The sequence below is a fragment of the Phyllobates terribilis genome, unplaced genomic scaffold (genome assembly GCF_046119375.1).
Source record: "Phyllobates terribilis strain yellow unplaced genomic scaffold, ASM4611937v1 Scaffold_8__6_contigs__length_399053987, whole genome shotgun sequence".
NCBI classification, from domain to species: domain Eukaryota; kingdom Metazoa; phylum Chordata; class Amphibia; order Anura; family Dendrobatidae; genus Phyllobates; species Phyllobates terribilis.
The window spans coordinates 368,589,298-368,613,322 of record NW_027362768.1 but is presented as its reverse complement, the minus strand read 5'-3'; positions in this window follow the sequence as shown (position 1 = coordinate 368,613,322).

Genomic DNA, 24,025 nt, shown 5'->3' with positions numbered 1-24,025 from the left:
ACGCTTTTAATGCCCCTCAGAAGAGACGTGGAGGTCAGAGTGGTATAACAAGATGCTTTTAATGCCCCTTACAAGAGACGTGGAGGTCAGAGTGGTATAACAAGACGGTTTTAATGCCCCTTACAAGAGACGTGGATGTTAGAGTGGTATAACAAGATGCTTTTAATGCCCCTTACAAGAGACATGGAGGTCAGAGTGGTATAACAAGACTCTTTTAATGCCCCTCAGAAGAGACGTGGAGGTCAGAGTGGTATAACAAGAAGCTTTTAATGCCCCTTACAAGAGACGTGGAGGTCAGAGTGGTATAACAAGACGCTTTTAATGCCCCTTCCAAGAGACGTGGAGGTCAGAGTGGTATAACAAGACGCTTTTAATGCCCCTCAGAAGAGACGTGGAGGTCAGAGTGGTATAACAAGACTCTTTTAATGCCCCTTACAAGAGACGTGGAGGTCAGAGTGGTATAACAAGACGCTTTTAATGCCCCTCAGAAGAGACGTGGAGGTCAGAGTGGTATAACAAGACGCTTTTAATGCGCCTTACAAGAGACGTGGAGGTCAGAGTGGTATAACAAGACGCTTTTAATGCCCCTCAGAAGAGACGTGGAGGTCAGAATGGTATAACAAGACTTTTAATGCCCCTCAAAAGAGAAGTGGAGGTCAGAGTGGTATAACAAGACGCTTTTAATGCCCCTTACAAGAGACGTGGAGGTCAGAGTCGTATAACAAGACGGTTTTAATGCCCCTTACAAGAGACGTGGTGGTCAGAGTGGTATAACAAGACTCTTTTAATGCCCCTCAGAAGAGACGTGGAGGTCAGAGTGGTATAACAAGACTCTTTTAATGCCCCTCAGAAGAGACATAGAGGTCAGAGTGGTATAACAAGACGCTTTTAATGCCCCTCAGAAGAGACGTAGAGGTGTGAGTGGTATAACAAGACGCTTTTAATGCCCCTTACAAGAGACGTGGAGGTCAGAGTGGTATAACAAGACGCTTTTAAGGCCCCTTACAAGAGACTTGGAGGTCAGAGTGGTAACAAGACGCTTTTAATGCCCCTCAGAAGAGACGTGGAGGTCAGAGTGGTATAACAAGATGCTTTTAATGCCCCTTACAAGAGACGTGGAGGTCAGAGTGGTATAACAAGACGCTTTTAATGCCCCTTACAAGAGACGTGGATGTTAGAGTGGTATAACAAGATGCTTTTAATGCCCCTTACAAGAGACATGGAGGTCAGAGTGGTATAACAAGACTCTTTTAATGCCCCTCAGAAGAGACGTGGAGGTCAGAGTGGTATAACAAGATGCTTTTAATGCCCCTTACAAGAGACGTGGAGGTCAGAGTGGTATAACAAGACGCTTTTAATGCCCCTTACAAGAGACGTGGAGGTCAGAGTGGTATAACAAGACGCTTTTAATGCCCCTCAGAAGAGACGTGGAGGTCAGAGTGGTATAACAAGACGCTTTTAATGCCCCTTACAAGAGACGTGGAGGTCAGAGTGGTATAGCAAGACGCTTTTAATGCCCCTCAGAAGAGACGTGGAGGTCAGAGTGGTATAACAAGACGCTTTTAATGCCCCTTACAAGAGACGTGGAGGTCAGAGTGGTATAACAAGACGCTTTTAATGCCCCTCAGAAGAGACGTGGAGGTCAGAGTGGTATAACAAGACGCTTTTAATGCCCCTTACAAGAGACGTGGAGGTTAGAGTGGTATAACAAGATGCTTTTAATGCCCCTTACAAGAGACGTGGAGGTCAGACTGGTATAACAAGATGCTTTTAATGCCCCTTACAAGAGACGTGGAGGTCAAAGTGCTATAACAAGACGCTTTTAATGCCCCTTACAAGAGACTTGGAGGTCAGAGTGGTATAACAAGATGCTTTTAATGCCCCTTACAAGAGACGTGGAGGTCAGAGTGGTATAACAAGACGCTTTTAATGCCCCTCAGAAGAGACGTGGAGGTCAGAGTGGTATAACAAGACGCTTTTAATGCCGCTTACAAGAGACGTGGAGGTCAGAGTGGTATAACAAGACTCTTTTAATGCCCCTCAGAAGAGACGTGGAGGTCAGAGTGGTATAACAAGATTCTTTTAATGCCCCTTACAAGAGACGTGGAGGTCAGAGTGGTATAACAAGATGCTTTTAATGCCCCTTACAAGAGACGTGGAGGTCAGAGTGGTATAACAAGACGCATTTAATGCCCCTTACAAGAGACGTGGAGGTCAGAGTGGTATAACAAGACGCTTTTAATGCCCCTTACAAGAGACGTGGAGGTTAGAGTGGTATAACAAGATGCTTTTAATGCCCCTTACAAGAGACGTGGAGGTCAGAGTGGTATAACAAGATGCTTTTAATGCCCCTTACAAGAGACATGGAGGTCAGAGTGGTATAACAAGACTCTTTTAATGCCCCTCAGAAGAGACGTGGAGGTCAGAGTGGTATAACAAGACGCTTTTAATGCCCCTTACAAGAGACGTGGAGGTCAGAGTGGTATAACAAGACGCTTTTAATGCCCCTTACAAGAGACGTGGAGGTCAGAGTGGTATAACAAGACGGTTTAATGCCCCTCAGAAGAGACGTGGAGGTCAGAGTGGTATAACAAGACGCTTTAAATGCCCCTCAGAAGAGACGTGGAGGTCAGAGTGGTATAACAAGACTCTTTTAATGCCCCTTACAAGAGACGTGGAGGTCAGAGTGGTATAACAAGATGCTTTTAATGCCCCTTACAAGAGACGTGGAGGTCAGAGTGGTATAACAAGACGCTTTTAATGCCCCTTACAAGAGACGTGGAGGTCAGAGTGGTATAACAAGATGCTATTAATGACCCTTACAAGAGACTTGGAGGTCAGAGTGGTATAACAAGATGCTTTTAATGCCCCTTACAAGAGACAAGGAGGTCAGAGTGGTATAACAAGACTCTTTTAATGCCCCTCAGAAGAGACGTGGAAGTCAGAGTGGTATAACAAGACGCTTTTAATGCCCCTTACAAGAGACGTGGAGGTCAGAGTGGTATAACAAGACGCTTTTAATGCCCCTTACAAGAGACGTGGAGGTCAGAGTGGTATAACAAGACGCTTTTAATGCCCCTCAGAAGAGACGTGGAGGTCAGAGTGGTATAACAAAATGCTTTTAATGCCCCTTACAAGAGACGTGGAGGTCAGAGTGGTATAACAAGACTCTTTTAATGCCCCTCAGAAGAGACGTGGAGGTCAGAGTGGTATAACAAGACTCTTTTAATGCCCCTTACAAGAGACATGGAGGTCAGAGTGGTATAACAAGATGCTTTTAATGCCCCTTACAAGAGACGTGGAGGTCAGAGTGGTATAACAAGACGCTTTTAATGCCCCTCAGAAGAGACGTGGAGGTCAGAGTGGTATAACAAGACTCTTTTAATGCCCCTTACAAGAGACGTGGAGGTCAGAGTGGTATAACAAGATGCTTTTAATGCCCCTTACAAGAGACGTGGAGGTCAGAGTGGTATAACAAGACTCTTTTAATGCCCCTTACAAGAGACGTGGACGTCAGAGTGGTATAACAAGATGCTTTTAATGCCCCTTACAAGAGACATGGAGGTCAGAGTGGTATAACAAGATGCTTTTAATGCCCCTTACAAGAGACGTGGAGGTCAGAGTGGTATAACAAGACGCTTTTAATGCCCCTTACAAGAGACGTGGAGGTCAGAGTGGTATAACAAGACGCTTTTAATGCCCCTTACAAGAGACGTGGAGGTCAGAGTGGTATAACAAGACGGTTTAATGCCCCTCAGAAGAGACGTGGAGGTCAGAGTGGTATAACAAGACGCTTTTAATGCCCCTCAGAAGAGACGTGGAGGTCAGAGTGGTATAACAAGACTCTTTTAATGCCTCTTACAAGAGACATGGAGGTCAGAGTGGTATAACAAGATGCTTTTAATGCCCCTTTCAAGAGACGTGGAGGTCAGAGTGGTATAACAAGACGCTTTTAATGCCCCTCAGAAGAGACGTGGAGGTCAGAGTGGTATAACAAGACGCTTTTAATGCCCCTTACAAGAGACGTGGAGGTCAGAGTGGTATAACAAGACGCTTTTAATGCCCCTTACAAGAGACGTGGAGGTCAGAGTGGTATAACAAGACGGTTTAATGCCCCTCAGAAGAGACGTGGAGGTCAGAGTGGTATAACAAGACGCTTTTAATGCCCCTCAGAAGAGACGTGGAGGTCAGAGTGGTATAACAAGACTCTTTTAATGCCCCTTACAAGAGACGTGGAGGTCAGAGTGGTATAACAAGATGCTTTTAATGCCCCTTACAAGAGACGTGGAGGTCAGAGTGGTATAACAAGACGCTTTTAATGCCCCTTACAAGAGACGTGGAGGTCAGAGTGGTATAACAAGATGCTATTAATGACCCTTACAAGAGACTTGGAGGTCAGAGTGGTATAACAAGATGCTTTTAATGCCCCTTACAAGAGAAAAGGAGGTCAGAGTGGTATAACAAGACTCTTTTAATGCCCCTCAGAAGAGACGTGGAAGTCAGAGTGGTATAGCAAGACGCTTTTAATGCCCCTTACAAGAGACGTGGAGGTCAGAGTGGTATAACAAGACGCTTTTAATGCCCCTCAGAAGAGACGTGGAGGTCAGAGTGGTATAACAAAACGCTTTTAATGCCCCTTACAAGAGACGTGGAGGTCAGAGTGGTATAACAAGACTCTTTTAATGCCCCTCAGAAGAGACGTGGAGGTCAGAGTGGTATAACAAGACTCTTTTAATGCCCCTTACAAGAGACGTGGAGGTCAGAGTGGTATAACAAGATGCTTTTAATGCCCCTTACAAGAGACGTGGAGGTCAGAGTGGTATAACAAGACGCTTTTAATGCCGCTCAGAAGAGACGTGGAGGTCAGAGTGGTATAACAAGACTCTTTTAATTCCCCTTACAAGAGACGTGGAGGTCAGAGTGGTATAACAAGTTGCTTTTAATGCCCCTTACAAGAGACGTGGAGGTCAGAGTGGTATAACAAGACTCTTTTAATGCCCCTTACAAGAGACGTGGAGGTCAGAGTGGTATAACAAGACGCTTTTAATGCCCCTTACAAGAGACGTGGAGGTTAGAGTGGTATAACAAGATGCTTTTAATGCCCCTTACAAGAGACGTGGAGGTCAGAGTGGTATAACAAGATGCTTTTAATGCCCCTTACAAGAGACATGGAGGTCAGAGTGGTATAACAAGACTCTTTTAATGCCCCTCAGAAGAGACGTGGAGGTCAGAGTGGTATAACAAGACGCTTTTAATGCCCCTTACAAGAGACGTGGAGGTCAGAGTGGTATAACAAGACGCTTTTAATGCCCCTTACAAGAGACGTGGAGGTCAGAGTGGTATAACAAGTCGGTTTAATGCCCCTCAGAAGAGACGTGGAGGTCAGAGTGGTATAACAAGACGCTTTAAATGCCCCTCAGAAGAGACGTGGAGGTCAGAGTGGTATAACAAGACTCTTTTAATGCCCCTTACAAGAGACGTGGAGGTCAGAGTGGTATAACAAGATGCTTTTAATGCCCCTTACAAGAGACGTGGAGGTCAGAGTGGTATAACAAGACGCTTTTAATGCCCCTTACAAGAGACGTGGAGGTCAGAGTGGTATAACAAGATGCTATTAATGACCCTTACAAGAGACTTGGAGGTCAGAGTGGTATAACAAGATGCTTTTAATGCCCCTTACAAGAGACAAGGAGGTCAGAGTGGTATAACAAGACTCTTTTAATGCCCCTCAGAAGAGACGTGGAACTCAGAGTGGTATAACAAGACGCTTTTAATGCCCCTTACAAGAGACGTGGAGGTCAGAGTGGTATAACAAGACGCTTTTAATGCCCCTTACAAGAGACGTGGAGGTCAGAGTGGTATAACAAGACGCTTTTAATGCCCCTCAGAAGAGACGTGGAGGTCAGAGTGGTATAACAAAATGCTTTTAATGCCCCTTACAAGAGACGTGGAGGTCAGAGTGGTATAACAAGACTCTTTTAATGCCCCTCAGAAGAGACGTGGAGGTCAGAGTGGTATAACAAGACTCTTTTAATGCCCCTTACAAGAGACGTGGAGGTCAGAGTGGTATAACAAGATGCTTTTAATGCCCCTTACAAGAGACGTGGAGGTCAGAGTGGTATAACAAGACGCTTTTAATGCCCCTCAGAAGAGACGTGGAGGTCAGAGTGGTATAACAAGACTCTTTTAATGCCCCTTACAAGAGACGTGGAGGTCAGAGTGGTATAACAAGATGCTTTTAATGCCCCTTACAAGAGACGTGGAGGTCAGAGTGGTATAACAAGACTCTTTTAATGCCCCTTACAAGAGACGTGGACGTCAGAGTGGTATAACAAGATGCTTTTAATGCCCCTTACAAGAGACATGGAGGTCAGAGTGGTATAACAAGATGCTTTTAATGCCCCTTACAAGAGACGTGGAGGTCAGAGTGGTATAACAAGACGCTTTTAATGCCCCTTACAAGAGACGTGGAGGTCAGAGTGGTATAACAAGACGCTTTTAATGCCCCTTACAAGAGACGTGGAGGTCAGAGTGGTATAACAAGACGGTTTAATGCCCCTCAGAAGAGACGTGGAGGTCAGAGTGGTATAACAAGACGCTTTTAATGCCCCTCAGAAGAGACGTGGAGGTCAGAGTGGTATAACAAGACTCTTTTAATGCCTCTTACAAGAGACATGGAGGTCAGAGTGGTATAACAAGATGCTTTTAATGCCCCTTTCAAGAGACGTGGAGGTCAGAGTGGTATAACAAGACGCTTTTAATGCCCCTCAGAAGAGACGTGGAGGTCAGAGTGGTATAACAAGACGCTTTTAATGCCCCTTACAAGAGACGTGGAGGTCAGAGTGGTATAACAAGACGCTTTTAATGCCCCTTACAAGAGACGTGGAGGTCAGAGTGGTATAACAAGACGGTTTAATGCCCCTCAGAAGAGACGTGGAGGTCAGAGTGGTATAACAAGACGCTTTTAATGCCCCTCAGAAGAGACGTGGAGGTCAGAGTGGTATAACAAGACTCTTTTAATGCCCCTTACAAGAGACGTGGAGGTCAGAGTGGTATAACAAGATGCTTTTAATGCCCCTTACAAGAGACGTGGAGGTCAGAGTGGTATAACAAGACGCTTTTAATGCCCCTTACAAGAGACGTGGAGGTCAGAGTGGTATAACAAGATGCTATTAATGACCCTTACAAGAGACTTGGAGGTCAGAGTGGTATAACAAGATGCTTTTAATGCCCCTTACAAGAGAAAAGGAGGTCAGAGTGGTATAACAAGACTCTTTTAATGCCCCTCAGAAGAGACGTGGAAGTCATAGTGGTATAGCAAGACGCTTTTAATGCCCCTTACAAGAGACGTGGAGGTCAGAGTGGTATAACAAGACGCTTTTAATGCCCCTCAGAAGAGACGTGGAGGTCAGAGTGGTATAACAAAACGCTTTTAATGCCCCTTACAAGAGACGTGGAGGTCAGAGTGGTATAACAAGACTCTTTTAATGCCCCTCAGAAGAGACGTGGAGGTCAGAGTGGTATAACAAGACTCTTTTAATGCCCCTTACAAGAGACGTGGAGGTCAGAGTGGTATAACAAGATGCTTTTAATGCCCCTTACAAGAGACGTGGAGGTCAGAGTGGTATAACAAGACGCTTTTAATGCCGCTCAGAAGAGACGTGGAGGTCAGAGTGGTATAACAAGACTCTTTTAATTCCCCTTACAAGAGACGTGGAGGTCAGAGTGGTATAACAAGTTGCTTTTAATGCCCCTTACAAGAGACGTGGAGGTCAGAGTGGTATAACAAGATTCTTTTAATGCCCCTTACAAGAGACGTGGAGGTCAGAGTGGTATAACAAGACGCTTTTAATGCCCCTTACAAGAGACGTGGAGGTTAGAGTGGTATAACAAGATGCTTTTAATGCCCCTTACAAGAGACGTGGAGGTCAGAGTGGTATAACAAGATGCTTTTAATGCCCCTTACAAGAGACATGGAGGTCAGAGTGGTATAACAAGACTCTTTTAATGCCCCTCAGAAGAGACGTGGAGGTCAGAGTGGTATAACAAGACGCTTTTAATGCCCCTTACAAGAGACGTGGAGGTCAGAGTGGTATAACAAGACGCTTTTAATGCCCCTTACAAGAGACGTGGAGGTCAGAGTGGTATAACAAGTCGGTTTAATGCCCCTCAGAAGAGACGTGGAGGTCAGAGTGGTATAACAAGACGCTTTTAATGCCCCTCAGAAGAGAGGTGGAGGTCAGAGTGGTATAACAAGACTCTTTTAATGCCTCTTACAAGAGACATGGAGGTCAGAGTGGTATAACAAGATGCTTTTAATGCCCCTTACAAGAGACGTGGAGGTCAGAGTGGTATAACAAGACGCTTTTAATGCCCCTTACAAGAGACGTGGAGGTCAGAGTGGTATAACAAGATGCTATTAATGACCCTTACAAGAGACGGGGAGGTCAGAGTGGTAACAAGACGCTTTTAATGCCCCTCAGAAGAGATGTGGAGGTCAGAGTGGTATAACAAGACACTTTTAATGCCCCTTACAAGAGACGTGGAGGTCAGAGTGGTATAACAAGATGCTTTTAATGCCCCTTACAAGAGACGTGGAGGTCAAAGTGGTATAACAAGACGCTTTTAATGCCCCTTACAAGAGACTTGGAGGTCAGAGTGGTATAACAAGATGCTTTTAATGCCCCTTACAAGAGACATGGAGGTCAGAGTGGTATAACAAGACTCTTTTAATGCCCCTCAGAAGAGACGTGGAAGTCAGAGTGGTATAACAAGACGCTTTTAATGCCCCTTACAAGAGACGTGGAGGTCAGAGTGGTATAACAAGACGCTTGTAATGCCCCTTACAAGAGACGTGGAGGTCAGAGTGGTATAACAAGACGCTTTTAATGCCCCTCAGAAGAGACGTGGAGGTCAGAGTGGTATAACAAGACGCTTTTAATGCCCCTTACAAGAGACGTGGAGGTCAGAGTGGTATAACAAGACTCTTTTAATGCCCCTCAGAAGAGACGTGGAGGTCAGAGTGGTATAACAAGATGCTTTTAATGCCCCTTACAAGAGACAAGGAGGTCAGAGTGGTATAACAAGACTCTTTTAATGCCCCTTAGAAGAGACGTGGAAGTCAGAGTGGTATAGCAAAACGCTTTTAATGCCCCTTACAAGAGACGTGGAGGTCAGAGTGGTATAACAAGACGCTTTTAATGCCCCTTACAAGAGACGTGGAGGTCAGAGTGGTATAACAAGACGCTTTTAATGCCCCTCAGAAGAGACGTGGAGGTCAGAGTGGTATAACAAAACGCTTTTAATGCCCCTTACAAGAGACGTGGAGGTCAGAGTGGTATAACAAGACTCTTTTAATGCCCCTCAGAAGAGACGTGGAGGTCAGAGTGGTATAACAAGACTCTTTTAATGCCCCTTACAAGAGACGTGGAGGTCAGAGTGGTATAACAAGATGCTTTTAATACCCCTTACAAGAGACGTGGAGGTCAGAGTGGTATAACAAGACGCTTTTAATGCCGCTCAGAAGAGACGTGGAGGTCAGAGTGGTATAACAAGACTCTTTTAATTCCCCTTACAAGAGACGTGGAGGTCAGAGTGGTATAACAAGTTGCTTTTAATGCCCCTTACAAGAGACGTGGAGGTCAGAGTGGTATAACAAGACTCTTTTAATGCCCCTTACAAGAGACGTGGAGGTCAGAGTGGTATAACAAGATGCTTTTAATGCCCCTTACAAGAGACGTGGAGGTCAGAGTGGTATAACAAGACTCTTTTAATGCCCCTTACAAGAGACGTGGAGGTCAGAGTGGTATAACAAGATGCTTTTAATGCCCCTTACAAGAGACATGGAGGTCAGAGTGGTATAACAAGATGCTTTTAATGCCCCTTACAAGAGACGTGGAGGTCAGAGTGGTATAACAAGACGCTTTTAATGCCCCTTACAAGAGACGTGGAGGTCAGAGTGGTATAACAAGACGCTTTTAATGCCCCTTACAAGAGACGTGGAGGTCAGAGTGGTATAACAAGACGGTTTAATGCCCCTCAGAAGAGACGTGGAGGTCAGAGTGGTATAACAAGACGCTTTTAATGCCCCTCAGAAGAGACGTGGAGGTCAGAGTGGTATAACAAGACTCTTTTAATGCCTCTTACAAGAGACATGGAGGTCAGAGTGGTATAACAAGATGCTTTTAATGCCCCTTTCAAGAGACGTGGAGGTCAGAGTGGTATAACAAGACGCTTTTAATGCCCCTCAGAAGAGACGTGGAGGTCAGAGTGGTATAACAAGACGCTTTTAATGCCCCTTACAAGAGACGTGGAGGTCAGAGTGGTATAACAAGACGCTTTTAATGCCCCTTACAAGAGACGTGGAGGTCAGAGTGGTATAACAAGACGGTTTAATGCCCCTCAGAAGAGACGTGGAGGTCAGAGTGGTATAACAAGACGCTTTTAATGCCCCTCAGAAGAGACGTGGAGGTCAGAGTGGTATAACAAGACTCTTTTAATGCCCCTTACAAGAGACGTGGAGGTCAGAGTGGTATAACAAGATGCTTTTAATGCCCCTTACAAGAGACGTGGAGGTCAGAGTGGTATAACAAGACGCTTTTAATGCCCCTTACAAGAGACGTGGAGGTCAGAGTGGTATAACAAGATGCTATTAATGACCCTTACAAGAGACTTGGAGGTCAGAGTGGTATAACAAGATGCTTTTAATGCCCCTTACAAGAGACAAGGAGGTCAGAGTGGTATAACAAGACTCTTTTAATGCCCCTCAGAAGAGACGTGGAAGTCAGAGTGGTATAGCAAGACGCTTTTAATGCCCCTTACAAGAGACGTGGAGGTCAGAGTGGTATAACAAGACGCTTTTAATGCCCCTCAGAAGAGACGTGGAGGTCAGAGTGGTATAACAAAACGCTTTTAATGCCCCTTACAAGAGACGTGGAGGTCAGAGTGGTATAACAAGACTCTTTTAATGCCCCCCAGAAGAGACGTGGAGGTCAGAGTGGTATAACAAGACTCTTTTAATGCCCCTTACAAGAGACGTGGAGGTCAGAGTGGTATAACAAGATGCTTTTAATGCCCCTTACAAGAGACGTGGAGGTCAGAGTGGTATAACAAGACGCTTTTAATGCCGCTCAGAAGAGACGTGGAGGTCAGAGTGGTATAACAAGACTCTTTTAATTCCCCTTACAAGAGACGTGGAGGTCAGAGTGGTATAACAAGTTGCTTTTAATGCCCCTTACAAGAGACGTGGAGGTCAGAGTGGTATAACAAGACTCTTTTAATGCCCCTTACAAGAGACGTGGAGGTCAGAGTGGTATAACAAGACGCTTTTAATGCCCCTTACAAGAGACGTGGAGGTTAGAGTGGTATAACAAGATGCTTTTAATGCCCCTTACAAGAGACGTGGAGGTCAGAGTGGTATAACAAGATGCTTTTAATGCCCCTTACAAGAGACATGGAGGTCAGAGTGGTATAACAAGACTCTTTTAATGCCCCTCAGAAGAGACGTGGAGGTCAGAGTGGTATAACAAGACGCTTTTAATGCCCCTTACAAGAGACGTGGAGGTCAGAGTGGTATAACAAGACGCTTTTAATGCCCCTTACAAGAGACGTGGAGGTCAGAGTGGTATAACAAGTCGGTTTAATGCCCCTCAGAAGAGACGTGGAGGTCAGAGTGGTATAACAAGACGCTTTTAATGCCCCTCAGAAGAGACGTGGAGGTCAGAGTGGTATAACAAGACTCTTTTAATGCCTCTTACAAGAGACATGGAGGTCAGAGTGGTATAACAAGATGCTTTTAATGCCCCTTACAAGAGACGTGGAGGTCAGAGTGGTATAACAAGACGCTTTTAATGCCCCTTACAAGAGACGTGGAGGTCAGAGTGGTATAACAAGATGCTATTAATGACCCTTACAAGAGACGGGGAGGTCAGAGTGGTAACAAGACGCTTTTAATGCCCCTCAGAAGAGATGTGGAGGTCAGAGTGGTATAACAAGACACTTTTAATGCCCCTTACAAGAGACGTGGAGGTCAGAGTGGTATAACAAGATGCTTTTAATGCCCCTTACAAGAGACGTGGAGGTCAAAGTGGTATAACAAGACGCTTTTAATGCCCCTTACAAGAGACTTGGAGGTCAGAGTGGTATAACAAGATGCTTTTAATGCCCCTTACAAGAGACATGGAGGTCAGAGTGGTATAACAAGACTCTTTTAATGCCCCTCAGAAGAGACGTGGAAGTCAGAGTGGTATAACAAGACGCTTTTAATGCCCTTTACAAGAGACGTGGAGGTCAGAGTGGTATAACAAGACGCTTGTAATGCCCCTTACAAGAGACGTGGAGGTCAGAGTGGTATAACAAGACGCTTTTAATGCCCCTCAGAAGAGACGTGGAGGTCAGAGTGGTATAACAAGACGCTTTTAATGCCCCTTACAAGAGACGTGGAGGTCAGAGTGGTATAACAAGACTCTTTTAATGCCCCTCAGAAGAGACGTGGAGGTCAGAGTGGTATAACAAGATGCTTTTAATGCCCCTTACAAGAGACAAGGAGGTCAGAGTGGTATAACAAGACTCTTTTAATGCCCCTCAGAAGAGACGTGGAAGTCAGAGTGGTATAGCAAGACGCTTTTAGTGCCCCTTACAAGAGACGTGGAGGTCAGAGTGGTATAACAAGACGCTTTTAATGCCCCTTACAAGAGACGTGGAGGTCAGAGTGGTATAACAAGACGCTTTTAATGCCCCTCAGAAGAGACGTGGAGGTCAGAGTGGTATAACAAAACGCTTTTAATGCCCCTTACAAGAGACGTGGAGGTCAGAGTGGTATAACAAGACTCTTTTAATGCCCCTCAGAAGAGACGTGGAGGTCAGAGTGGTATAACAAGACTCTTTTAATGCCCCTTACAAGAGACGTGGAGGTCAGAGTGGTATAACAAGATGCTTTTAATGCCCCTTACAAGAGACGTGGAGGTCAGAGTGGTATAACAAGACGCTTTTAATGCCGCTCAGAAGAGACGTGGAGGTTAGAGTGGTATAACAAGACTCTTTTAATTCCCCTTACAAGAGACGTGGAGGTCAGAGTGGTATAACAAGTTGCTTTTAATGCCCCTTACAAGAGACGTGGAGGTCAGAGTGGTATAACAAGACTCTTTTAATGCCCCTTACAAGAGACGTGGAGGTCAGAGTGGTATAACAAGACGCTTTTAATGCCCCTTACAAGAGACGTGGAGGTTAGAGTGGTATAACAAGATGCTTTTAATGCCCCTTACAAGAGACGTGGAGGTCAGAGTGGTATAACAAGATGCTTTTAATGCCCCTTACAAGAGACATGGAGGTCAGAGTGGTATAACAAGACTCTTTTAATGCCCCTCAGAAGAGACGTGGAGGTCAGAGTGGTATAACAAGACGCTTTTAATGCCCCTTACAAGAGACGTGGAGGTCAGAGTGGTATAACAAGACGCTTTTAATGCCCCTTACAAGAGACGTGGAGGTCAGAGTGGTATAACAAGTCGGTTTAATGCCCCTCAGAAGAGACGTGGAGGTCAGAGTGGTATAACAAGACGCTTTTAATGCCCCTCAGAAGAGACGTGGAGGTCAGAGTGGTATAACAAGACTCTTTTAATGCCTCTTACAAGAGACATGGAGGTCAGAGTGGTATAACAAGATGCTTTTAATGCCCCTTACAAGAGACGTGGAGGTCAGAGTGGTATAACAAGACGCTTTTAATGCCCCTTACAAGAGACGTGGAGGTCAGAGTGGTATAACAAGATGCTATTAATGACCCTTACAAGAGACGGGGAGGTCAGAGTGGTAACAAGACGCTTTTAATGCCCCTCAGAAGAGATGTGGAGGTCAGAGTGGTATAACAAGACACTTTTAATGCCCCTTACAAGAGACGTGGAGGTCAGAGTGGTATAACAAGATGCTTTTAATGCCCCTTACAAGAGACGTGGAGGTCAAAGTGGTATAACAAGACGCTTTTAATGCCCCTTACAAGAGACTTGGAGGTCAGAGTGGTATAACAAGATGCTTTTAATGCCCCTTACAAGAGACACGGAGGTCAGAGTGGTATAACAAGACTCTTTTAATGCCCCTCAGAAGAGACGTGGAAGTCAGAGTGGTATAACAAGACGCTTTTAATGCCCCTTACAAGAGACGTGGAGGTCAGAGTGGTATAACAAGACGCTTGTAATGCCCCTTACAAGAGACGTGGAGGTCAGAGTGGTATAACAAGACGCTTTTAATGCCCCTCAGAAGAGACGTGGAGGTCAGAGTGGTATAACAAGACGCTTTTAATGCCCCTTACAAGAGACGTGGAGGTCAGAGTGGTATAACAAGACTCTTTTAATGCCCCTCAGAAGAGACGTGGAGGTCAGAGTGGTATAACAAGACTCTTTTAATGCCCCTTACAAGAGACGTGGAGGTCAGAGTGGTATAGCAAGACGCTTTCAATGCCCCATACAAGAGACGTGGAGGTCAGAGTGGTATAACAAGACGCTTTTAATGCCCCTTACAAGAGACGTGGAGGTCAGAGTGGTATAACAAGACGCTTTTAATGCCCCTTACAAGAGACAAGGAGGTCAGAGTGGTATAACAAGACTCTTTTAATGCCCCTCAGAAGAGACGTGGAAGTCAGAGTGGTATAGCAAGACGCTTTTAATGCCCCTTACAAGAGACGTGGAGGTCAGAGTGGTATAACAAGACGCTTTTAATGCCCCTTACAAGAGACGTGGAGGTCAGAGTGGTATAACAAGACGCTTTTAATGCCCCTCAGAAGAGACGTGGAGGTCAGAGTGGTATAACAAAACGCTTTTAATGCCCCTTACAAGAGACGTGGAGGTCAGAGTGGTATAACAAGACTCTTTTAATGCCCCTCAGAAGAGACGTGGAGGTCAGAGTGGTATAACAAGACTCTTTTAATGCCCCTTACAAGAGACGTGGAGGTCAGAGTGGTATAACAAGATGCTTTTAATGCCCCTTACAAGAGACGTGGAGGTCAGAGTGGTATAACAAGACGCTTTTAATGCCCCTCAGAAGAGACGTGGAGGTCAGAGTGGTATAACAAGACTCTTTTAATTCCCCTTACAAGAGACGTGGAGGTCAGAGTGGTATAACAAGATGCTTTTAATGCCCCTTACAAGAGACGTGGAGGTCAGAGTGGTATAACAAGACTCTTTTAATGCCCCTCAGAAGAGACGTGGAGGTCAGAGTGGTATAACAAGACGCTTTTAATGCCCCTTACAAGAGACGTGGAGGTTAGAGTGGTATAACAAGATGCTTTTAATGCCCCTTACAAGAGACGTGGAGGTCAGAGTGGTATAACAAGATGCTTTTAATGCCCCTTACAAGAGACATGGAGGTCAGAGTGGTATAACAAGACTCTTTTAATGCCCCTCAGAAGAGACGTGGAGGTCAGAGTGGTATAACAAGACGCTTTTAATGCCCCTTACAAGAGACGTGGAGGTCAGAGTGGTATAACAAGACGCTTTTAATGCCCCTTACAAGAGACGTGGAGGTCAGAGTGGTATAACAAGTCGGTTTAATGCCCCTCAGAAGAGACGTGGAGGTCAGAGTGGTATAACAAGACGCTTTTAATGCCCCTCAGAAGAGACGTGGAGGTCAGAGTGGTATAACAAGACTCTTTTAATGCCTCTTACAAGAGACATGGAGGTCAGAGTGGTATAACAAGATGCTTTTAATGCCCCTTACAAGAGACGTGGAGGTCAGAGTGGCATAAGAAGACGCTTTTAATGCCCCTTACAAGAGACGTGGAGGTCAGAGTGGTATAACAAGATGCTATTAATGACCCTTACAAGAGACGGGGAGGTCAGAGTGGTAACAAGACGCTTTTAATGCCCCTCAGAAGAGATGTGGAGGTCAGAGTGGTATAACAAGACACTTTTAATGCCCCTTACAAGAGACGTGGAGGTCAGAGTGGTATAACAAGATGCTTTTAATGCCCCTTACAAGAGACGTGGAGGTCAAAGTGGTATAACAAGACGCTTTTAATGCCCCTTACAAGAGACTTGGAGGTCAGAGTGGTATAACAAGATGCTTTTAATGCCCCTTACAAGAGACATGGAGGTCAGAGTGGTATAACAAGACTCTTTTAATGCCCCTCAGAAGAGACGTGGAAGTCAGAGTGGTATAACAAGACGCTTTTAATGCCCCTTACAAGAGACGTGGAGGTCAGAGTGGTATAACAAGACGCTTGTAATGCCCCTTACAAGAGACGTGGAGGTCAGAGTGGTATAACAAGATGCTTTTAATGCCCCTCAGAAGAGACGTGGAGGTCAGAGTGGTATAACAAGACTCTTTTAATGCCCCTTACAAGAGACGTGGAGGTCAGAGTGGTATAACAAGATGCTTTTAATGCCCCTTACAAGAGACATGGAGGTCAGAGTGGTATAACAAGATGCTTTTAATGCCCCTTACAAGAGACGTGGAGGTCAGAGTGGTATAACAAGACGCTTTTAATGCCCCTTACAAGAGACGTGGAGGTCAGAGTGGTATAACAAGACGCTTTTAATGCCCCTTACAAGAGACGTGGAGGTCAGAGTGGTATAACAAGACGGTTTAATGCCCCTCAGAAGAGACGTGGAGGTCAGAGTGGTATAACAAGACGCTTTTAATGCCCCTCAGAAGAGACGTGGAGGTCAAAGTGGTATAACAAGACTCTTTTAATGCCTCTTACAAGAGACATGGAGGTCAGAGTGGTATAACAAGATGCTTTTAATGCCCCTTTCAAGAGACGTGGAGGTCAGAGTGGTATAACAAGACGCTTTTAATGCCCCTCAGAAGAGACGTGGAGGTCAGAGTGGTATAACAAGACGCTTTTAATGCCCCTTACAAGAGACGTGGAGGTCAGAGTGGTATAACAAGACGCTTTTAATGCCCCTTACAAGAGACGTGGAGGTCAGAGTGGTATAACAAGACGGTTTAATGCCCCTCAGAAGAGACGTGGAGGTCAGAGTGGTATAACAAGACGCTTTTAATGCCCCTCAGAAGAGACGTGGAGGTCAGAGTGGTATAACAAGACTCTTTTAATGCCCCTTACAAGAGACGTGGAGGTCAGAGTGGTATAACAAGATGCTTTTAATGCCCCTTACAAGAGACATGGAGGTCAGAGTGGTATAACAAGATGCTTTTAATGCCCCTTACAAGAGACGTGGAGGTCAGAGTGGTATAACAAGACGCTTTTAATGCCCCTTACAAGAGACGTGGAGGTCAGAGTGGTATAACAAGACGCTTTTAATGCCCCTTACAAGAGACGTGGAGGTCAGAGTGGTATAACAAGACGGTTTAATGCCCCTCAGAAGAGACGTGGAGGTCAGAGTGGTATAACAAGACGCTTTTAATGCCCCTCAGAAGAGACGTGGAGGTCAGAGTGGTATAACAAGACTCTTTTAATGCCTCTTACAAGAGACATGGAGGTCAGAGTGGTATAACAAGATGCTTTTAATGCCCCTTTCAAGAGACGTGGAGGTCAGAGTGGTATAACAAGACGCTTTTAATGCCCCTCAGAAGAGACGTGGAGGTCAGAGTGGTATAACAAGACGCTTTTAATGCCCCTTACAAGAGACGTGGAGGTCAGAGTGGTATAACAAGACGCTTTTAATGCCCCTTACAAGAGACGTGGAGGTCAGAGTGGTATAACAAGACGGTTTAATGCCCCTCAGAAGAGACGTGGAGGTCAGAGTGGTATAACAAGACGCTTTTAATGCCCCTCAGAAGAGACGTGGAGGTCAGAGTGGTATAACAAGACTCTTTTAATGCCCCTTACAAGAGACGTGGAGGTCAGAGTGGTATAACAAGATGCTTTTAATGCCCCTTACAAGAGACGTGGAGGTCAGAGTGGTATAACAAGACGCTTTTAATGCCCCTTACAAGAGACGTGGAGGTCAGAGTGGTATAACAAGATGCTATTAATGACCCTTACAAGAGACTTGGAGGTCAGAGTGGTATAACAAGATGCTTTTAATGCCCCTTACAAGAGACAAGGAGGTCAGAGTGGTATAACAAGACTCTTTTAATGCCCCTCAGAAGAGACGTGGAAGTCAGAGTGGTATAGCAAGACGCTTTTAATGCCCCTTACAAGAGACGTGGAGGTCAGAGTGGTATAACAAGACGCTTTTAATGCCCCTCAGAAGAGACGTGGAGGTCAGAGTGGTATAACAAAACGCTTTTAATGCCCCTTACAAGAGACGTGGAGGTCAGAGTGGTATAACAAGACTCTTTTAATGCCCCCCAGAAGAGACGTGGAGGTCAGAGTGGTATAACAAGACTCTTTTAATGCCCCTTACAAGAGACGTGGAGGTCAGAGTGGTATAACAAGATGCTTTTAATGCCCCTTACAAGAGACGTGGAGGTCAGAGTGGTATAACAAGACGCTTTTAATGCCGCTCAGAAGAGACGTGGAGGTCAGAGTGGTATAACAAGACTCTTTTAATTCCCCTTACAAGAGACGTGGAGGTCAGAGTGGTATAACAAGTTGCTTTTAATGCCCCTTACAAGAGACGTGGAGGTCAGAGTGGTATAACAAGACTCTTTTAATGCCCCTTACAAGAGACGTGGAGGTCAGAGTGGTATAACAAGACGCTTTTAATGCCCCTTACAAGAGACGTGGAGGTTAGAGTGGTATAACAAGATGCTTTTAATGCCCCTTACAAGAGACGTGGAGGTCAGAGTGGTATAACAAGATGCTTTTAATGCCCCTTACAAGAGACATGGAGGTCAGAGTGGTATAACAAGACTCTTTTAATGCCCCTCAGAAGAGACGTGGAGGTCAGAGTGGTATAACAAGACGCTTTTAATGCCCCTTACAAGAGACGTGGAGGTCAGAGTGGTATAACAAGACGCTTTTAATGCCCCTTACAAGAGACGTGGAGGTCAGAGTGGTATAACAAGTCGGTTTAATGCCCCTCAGAAGAGACGTGGAGGTCAGAGTGGTATAACAAGACGCTTTTAATGCCCCTCAGAAGAGACGTGGAGGTCAGAGTGGTATAACAAGACTCTTTTAATGCCTCTTACAAGAGACATGGAGGTCAGAGTGGTATAACAAGATGCTTTTAATGCCCCTTACAAGAGACGTGGAGGTCAGAGTGGTATAACAAGACGCTTTTAATGCCCCTTACAAGAGACGTGGAGGTCAGAGTGGTATAACAAGATGCTATTAATGACCCTTACAAGAGACGGGGAGGTCAGAGTGGTAACAAGACGCTTTTAATGCCCCTCAGAAGAGATGTGGAGGTCAGAGTGGTATAACAAGACACTTTTAATGCCCCTTACAAGAGACGTGGAGGTCAGAGTGGTATAACAAGATGCTTTTAATGCCCATTACAAGAGACGTGGAGGTCAAAGTGGTATAACAAGACGCTTTTAATGCCCCTTACAAGAGACTTGGAGGTCAGAGTGGTATAACAAGATGCTTTTAATGCCCCTTACAAGAGACATGGAGGTCAGAGTGGTATAACAAGACTCTTTTAATGCCCCTCAGAAGAGACGTGGAAGTCAGAGTGGTATAACAAGACGCTTTTAAATGCCCTTTACAAGAGACGTGGAGGTCAGAGTGGTATAACAAGACGCTTGTAATGCCCCTTACAAGAGACGTGGAGGTCAGAGTGGTATAACAAGACGCTTTTAATGCCCCTCAGAAGAGACGTGGAGGTCAGAGTGGTATAACAAGACGCTTTTAATGCCCCTTACAAGAGACGTGGAGGTCAGAGTGGTATAACAAGACTCTTTTAATGCCCCTCAGAAGAGACGTGGAGGTCAGAGTGGTATAACAAGATGCTTTTAATGCCCCTTACAAGAGACAAGGAGGTCAGAGTGGTATAACAAGACTCTTTTAATGCCCCTCAGAAGAGACGTGGAAGTCAGAGTGGTATAGCAAGACGCTTTTAATGCCCCTTACAAGAGACGTGGAGGTCAGAGTGGTATAACAAGACGCTTTTAATGCCCCTTACAAGAGACGTGGAGGTCAGAGTGGTATAACAAGACGCTTTTAATGCCCCTCAGAAGAGACGTGGAGGTCAGAGTGGTATAACAAAACGCTTTTAATGCCCCTTACAAGAGACGTGGAGGTCAGAGTGGTATAACAAGACTCTTTTAATGCCCCTCAGAAGAGACGTGGAGGTCAGAGTGGTATAACAAGACTCTTTTAATGCCCCTTACAAGAGACGTGGAGGTCAGAGTGGTATAACAAGATGCTTTTAATGCCCCTTACAAGAGACGTGGAGGTCAGAGTGGTATAACAAGACGCTTTTAATGCCGCTCAGAAGAGACGTGGAGGTTAGAGTGGTATAACAAGACTCTTTTAATTCCCCTTACAAGAGACGTGGAGGTCAGAGTGGTATAACAAGTTGCTTTTAATGCCCCTTACAAGAGACGTGGAGGTCAGAGTGGTATAACAAGACTCTTTTAATGCCCCTTACAAGAGACGTGGAGGTCAGAGTGGTATAACAAGACGCTTTTAATGCCCCTTACAAGAGACGTGGAGGTTAGAGTGGTATAACAAGATGCTTTTAATGCCCCTTACAAGAGACGTGGAGGTCAGAGTGGTATAACAATATGCTTTTAATGCCCCTTACAAGAGACATGGAGGTCAGAGTGGTATAACAAGACTCTTTTAATGCCCCTCAGAAGAGACGTGGAGGTCAGAGTGGTATAACAAGACGCTTTTAATGCCCCTTACAAGAGACGTGGAGGTCAGAGTGGTATAACAAGACGCTTTTAATGCCCCTTACAAGAGACGTGGAGGTCAGAGTGGTATAACAAGTCGGTTTAATGCCCCTCAGAAGAGACGTGGAGGTCAGAGTGGTATAACAAGACGCTTTTAATGCCCCTCAGAAGAGACGTGGAGGTCAGAGTGGTATAACAAGACTCTTTTAATGCCTCTTACAAGAGACATGGAGGTCAGAGTGGTATAACAAGATGCTTTTAATGCCCCTTACAAGAGACGTGGAGGTCAGAGTGGTATAACAAGACGCTTTTAATGCCCCTTACAAGAGACGTGGAGGTCAGAGTGGTATAACAAGATGCTATTAATGACCCTTACAAGAGACGGGGAGGTCAGAGTGGTAACAAGACGCTTTTAATGCCCCTCAGAAGAGATGTGGAGGTCAGAGTGGTATAACAAGACACTTTTAATGCCCCTTACAAGAGACGTGGAGGTCAGAGTGGTATAACAAGATGCTTTTAATGCCCCTTACAAGAGACGTGGAGGTCAAAGTGGTATAACAAGACGCTTTTAATGCCCCTTACAAGAGACTTGGAGGTCAGAGTGGTATAACAAGATGCTTTTAATGCCCCTTACAAGAGACATGGAGGTCAGAGTGGTATAACAAGACTCTTTTAATGCCCCTCAGAAGAGACGTGGAAGTCAGAGTGGTATAACAAGACGCTTTTAATGCCCCTTACAAGAGACGTGGAGGTCAGAGTGGTATAACAAGACGCTTGTAATGCCCCTTACAAGAGACGTGGAGGTCAGAGTGGTATAACAAGACGCTTTTAATGCCCCTCAGAAGAGACGTGGAGGTCAGAGTGGTATAACAAGACGCTTTTAATGCCCCTTACAAGAGACGTGGAGGTCAGAGTGGTATAACAAGACTCTTTTAATGCCCCTCAGAAGAGACGTGGAGGTCAGAGTGGTATAACAAGACTCTTTTAATGCCCCTTACAAGAGACGTGGAGGTCAGAGTGGTATAGCAAGACGCTTTCAATGCCCCATACAAGAGACGTGGAGGTCAGAGTGGTATAACAAGACGCTTTTAATGCCCCTTACAAGAGACGTGGAGGTCAGAGTGGTATAACAAGACGCTTTTAATGCCCCTTACAAGAGACAAGGAGGTCAGAGTGGTATAACAAGACTCTTTTAATGCCCCTCAGAAGAGACGTGGAAGTCAGAGTGGTATAGCAAGACGCTTTTAATGCCCCTTACAAGAGACGTGGAGGTCAGAGTGGTATAACAAGACGCTTTTAATGCCCTTTACAAGAGACGTGGAGGTCAGAGTGGTATAACAAGACGCTTTTAATGCCCCTCAGAAGAGACGTGGAGGTCAGAGTGGTATAACAAAACGCTTTTAATGCCCCTTACAAGAGACGTGGAGGTCAGAGTGGTATAACAAGACTCTTTTAATGCCCCTCAGAAGAGACGTGGAGGTCAGAGTGGTATAACAAGACTCTTTTAATGCCCCTTACAAGAGACGTGGAGGTCAGAGTGGTATAACAAGATGCTTTTAATGCCCCTTACAAGAGACGTGGAGGTCAGAGTGGTATAACAAGACGCTTTTAATGCCCCTCAGAAGAGACGTGGAGGTCAGAGTGGTATAACAAGACTCTTTTAATTCCCCTTACAAGAGACGTGGAGGTCAGAGTGGTATAACAAGATGCTTTTAATGCCCCTTACAAGAGACGTGGAGGTCAGAGTGGTATAACAAGACTCTTTTAATGCCCCTTACAAGAGACGTGGAGGTCAGAGTGGTATAACAAGACGCTTTTAATGCCCCTTACAAGAGACGTGGAGGTTAGAGTGGTATAACAAGATGCTTTTAATGCCCCTTACAAGAGACGTGGAGGTCAGAGTGGTATAACAAGATGCTTTTAATGCCCCTTACAAGAGACATGGAGGTCAGAGTGGTATAACAAGACTCTTTTAATGCCCCTCAGAAGAGACGTGGAGGTCAGAGTGGTATAACAAGACGCTTTTAATGCCCCTTACAAGAGACGTGGAGGTCAGAGTGGTATAACAAGACGCTTTTAATGCCCCTTACAAGAGACGTGGAGGTCAGAGTGGTATAACAAGTCGGTTTAATGCCCCTCAGAAGAGACGTGGAGGTCAGAGTGGTATAACAAGATGCTTTTAATGCCCCTTACAAGAGACGTGGAGGTCAAAGTGGTATAACAAGACGCTTTTAATGCCCCTTACAAGAGACTTGGAGGTCAGAGTGGTATAACAAGATGCTTTTAATGCCCCTTACAAGAGACATGGAGGTCAGAGTGGTATAACAAGACTCTTTTAATGCCCCTCAGAAGAGACGTGGAAGTCAGAGTGGTATAACAAGACGCTTTTAATGCCCCTTACAAGAGACGTGGAGGTCAGAGTGGTATAACAAGACGCTTGTAATGCCCCTTACAAGAGACGTGGAGGTCAGAGTGGTATAACAAGATGCTTTTACTGCCCCTCAGAAGAGACGTGGAGGTCAGAGTGGTATAACAAGACGCTTTTAATGCCCCTTACAAGAGACGTGGAGGTCAGAGTGGTATAACAAGACTCTTTTAATGCCCCTCAGAAGAGACATGGAGGTCAGAGTGGTATAACAAGACTCTTTTAATGCCCCTTACAAGAGACGTGGAGGTCAGAGTGGTATAGCAAGACGCTTTCAATGCCCCATACAAGAGACGTGGAGGTCAGAGTGGTATAACAAAACGCTTTTAATGCCCCTTACAAGAGACGTGGAGGTCAGAGTGGTATAACAAGACTCTTTTAATGCCTCTTACAAGAGACATGGAGGTCAGAGTGGTATAACAAGATGCTTTTAATGCCCCTTACAAGAGACGTGGAGGTCAGAGTGGTATAACAAGACGCTTTTAATGCCCCTTACAAGAGACGTGGAGGTCAGAGTGGTATAACAAGATGCTATTAATGACCCTTACAAGAGACGGGGAGGTCAGAGTGGTAACAAGATGCTTTTAATGCCCCTCAGAAGAGATGTGAAGGTCAGAGTGGTATAACAAGACACTTTTAATGCCCCTTACAAGAGACGTGGAGGTCAGAGTGGTATAACAAGATGCTTTTAATGCCCCTTACAAGAGACGTGGAGGTCAAAGTGGTATAACAAGACGCTTTTAATGCCCCTTACAAGAGACTTGGAGGTCAGAGTGGTATAACAAGATGCTTTTAATGCCCCTTACAAGAGACATGGAGGTCAGAGTGGTATAACAAGACTCTTTTAATGCCCCTCAGAAGAGACGTGGAAGTCAGAGTGGTATAACAAGACGCTTTTAATGCCCCTTACAAGAGACGTGGAGGTCA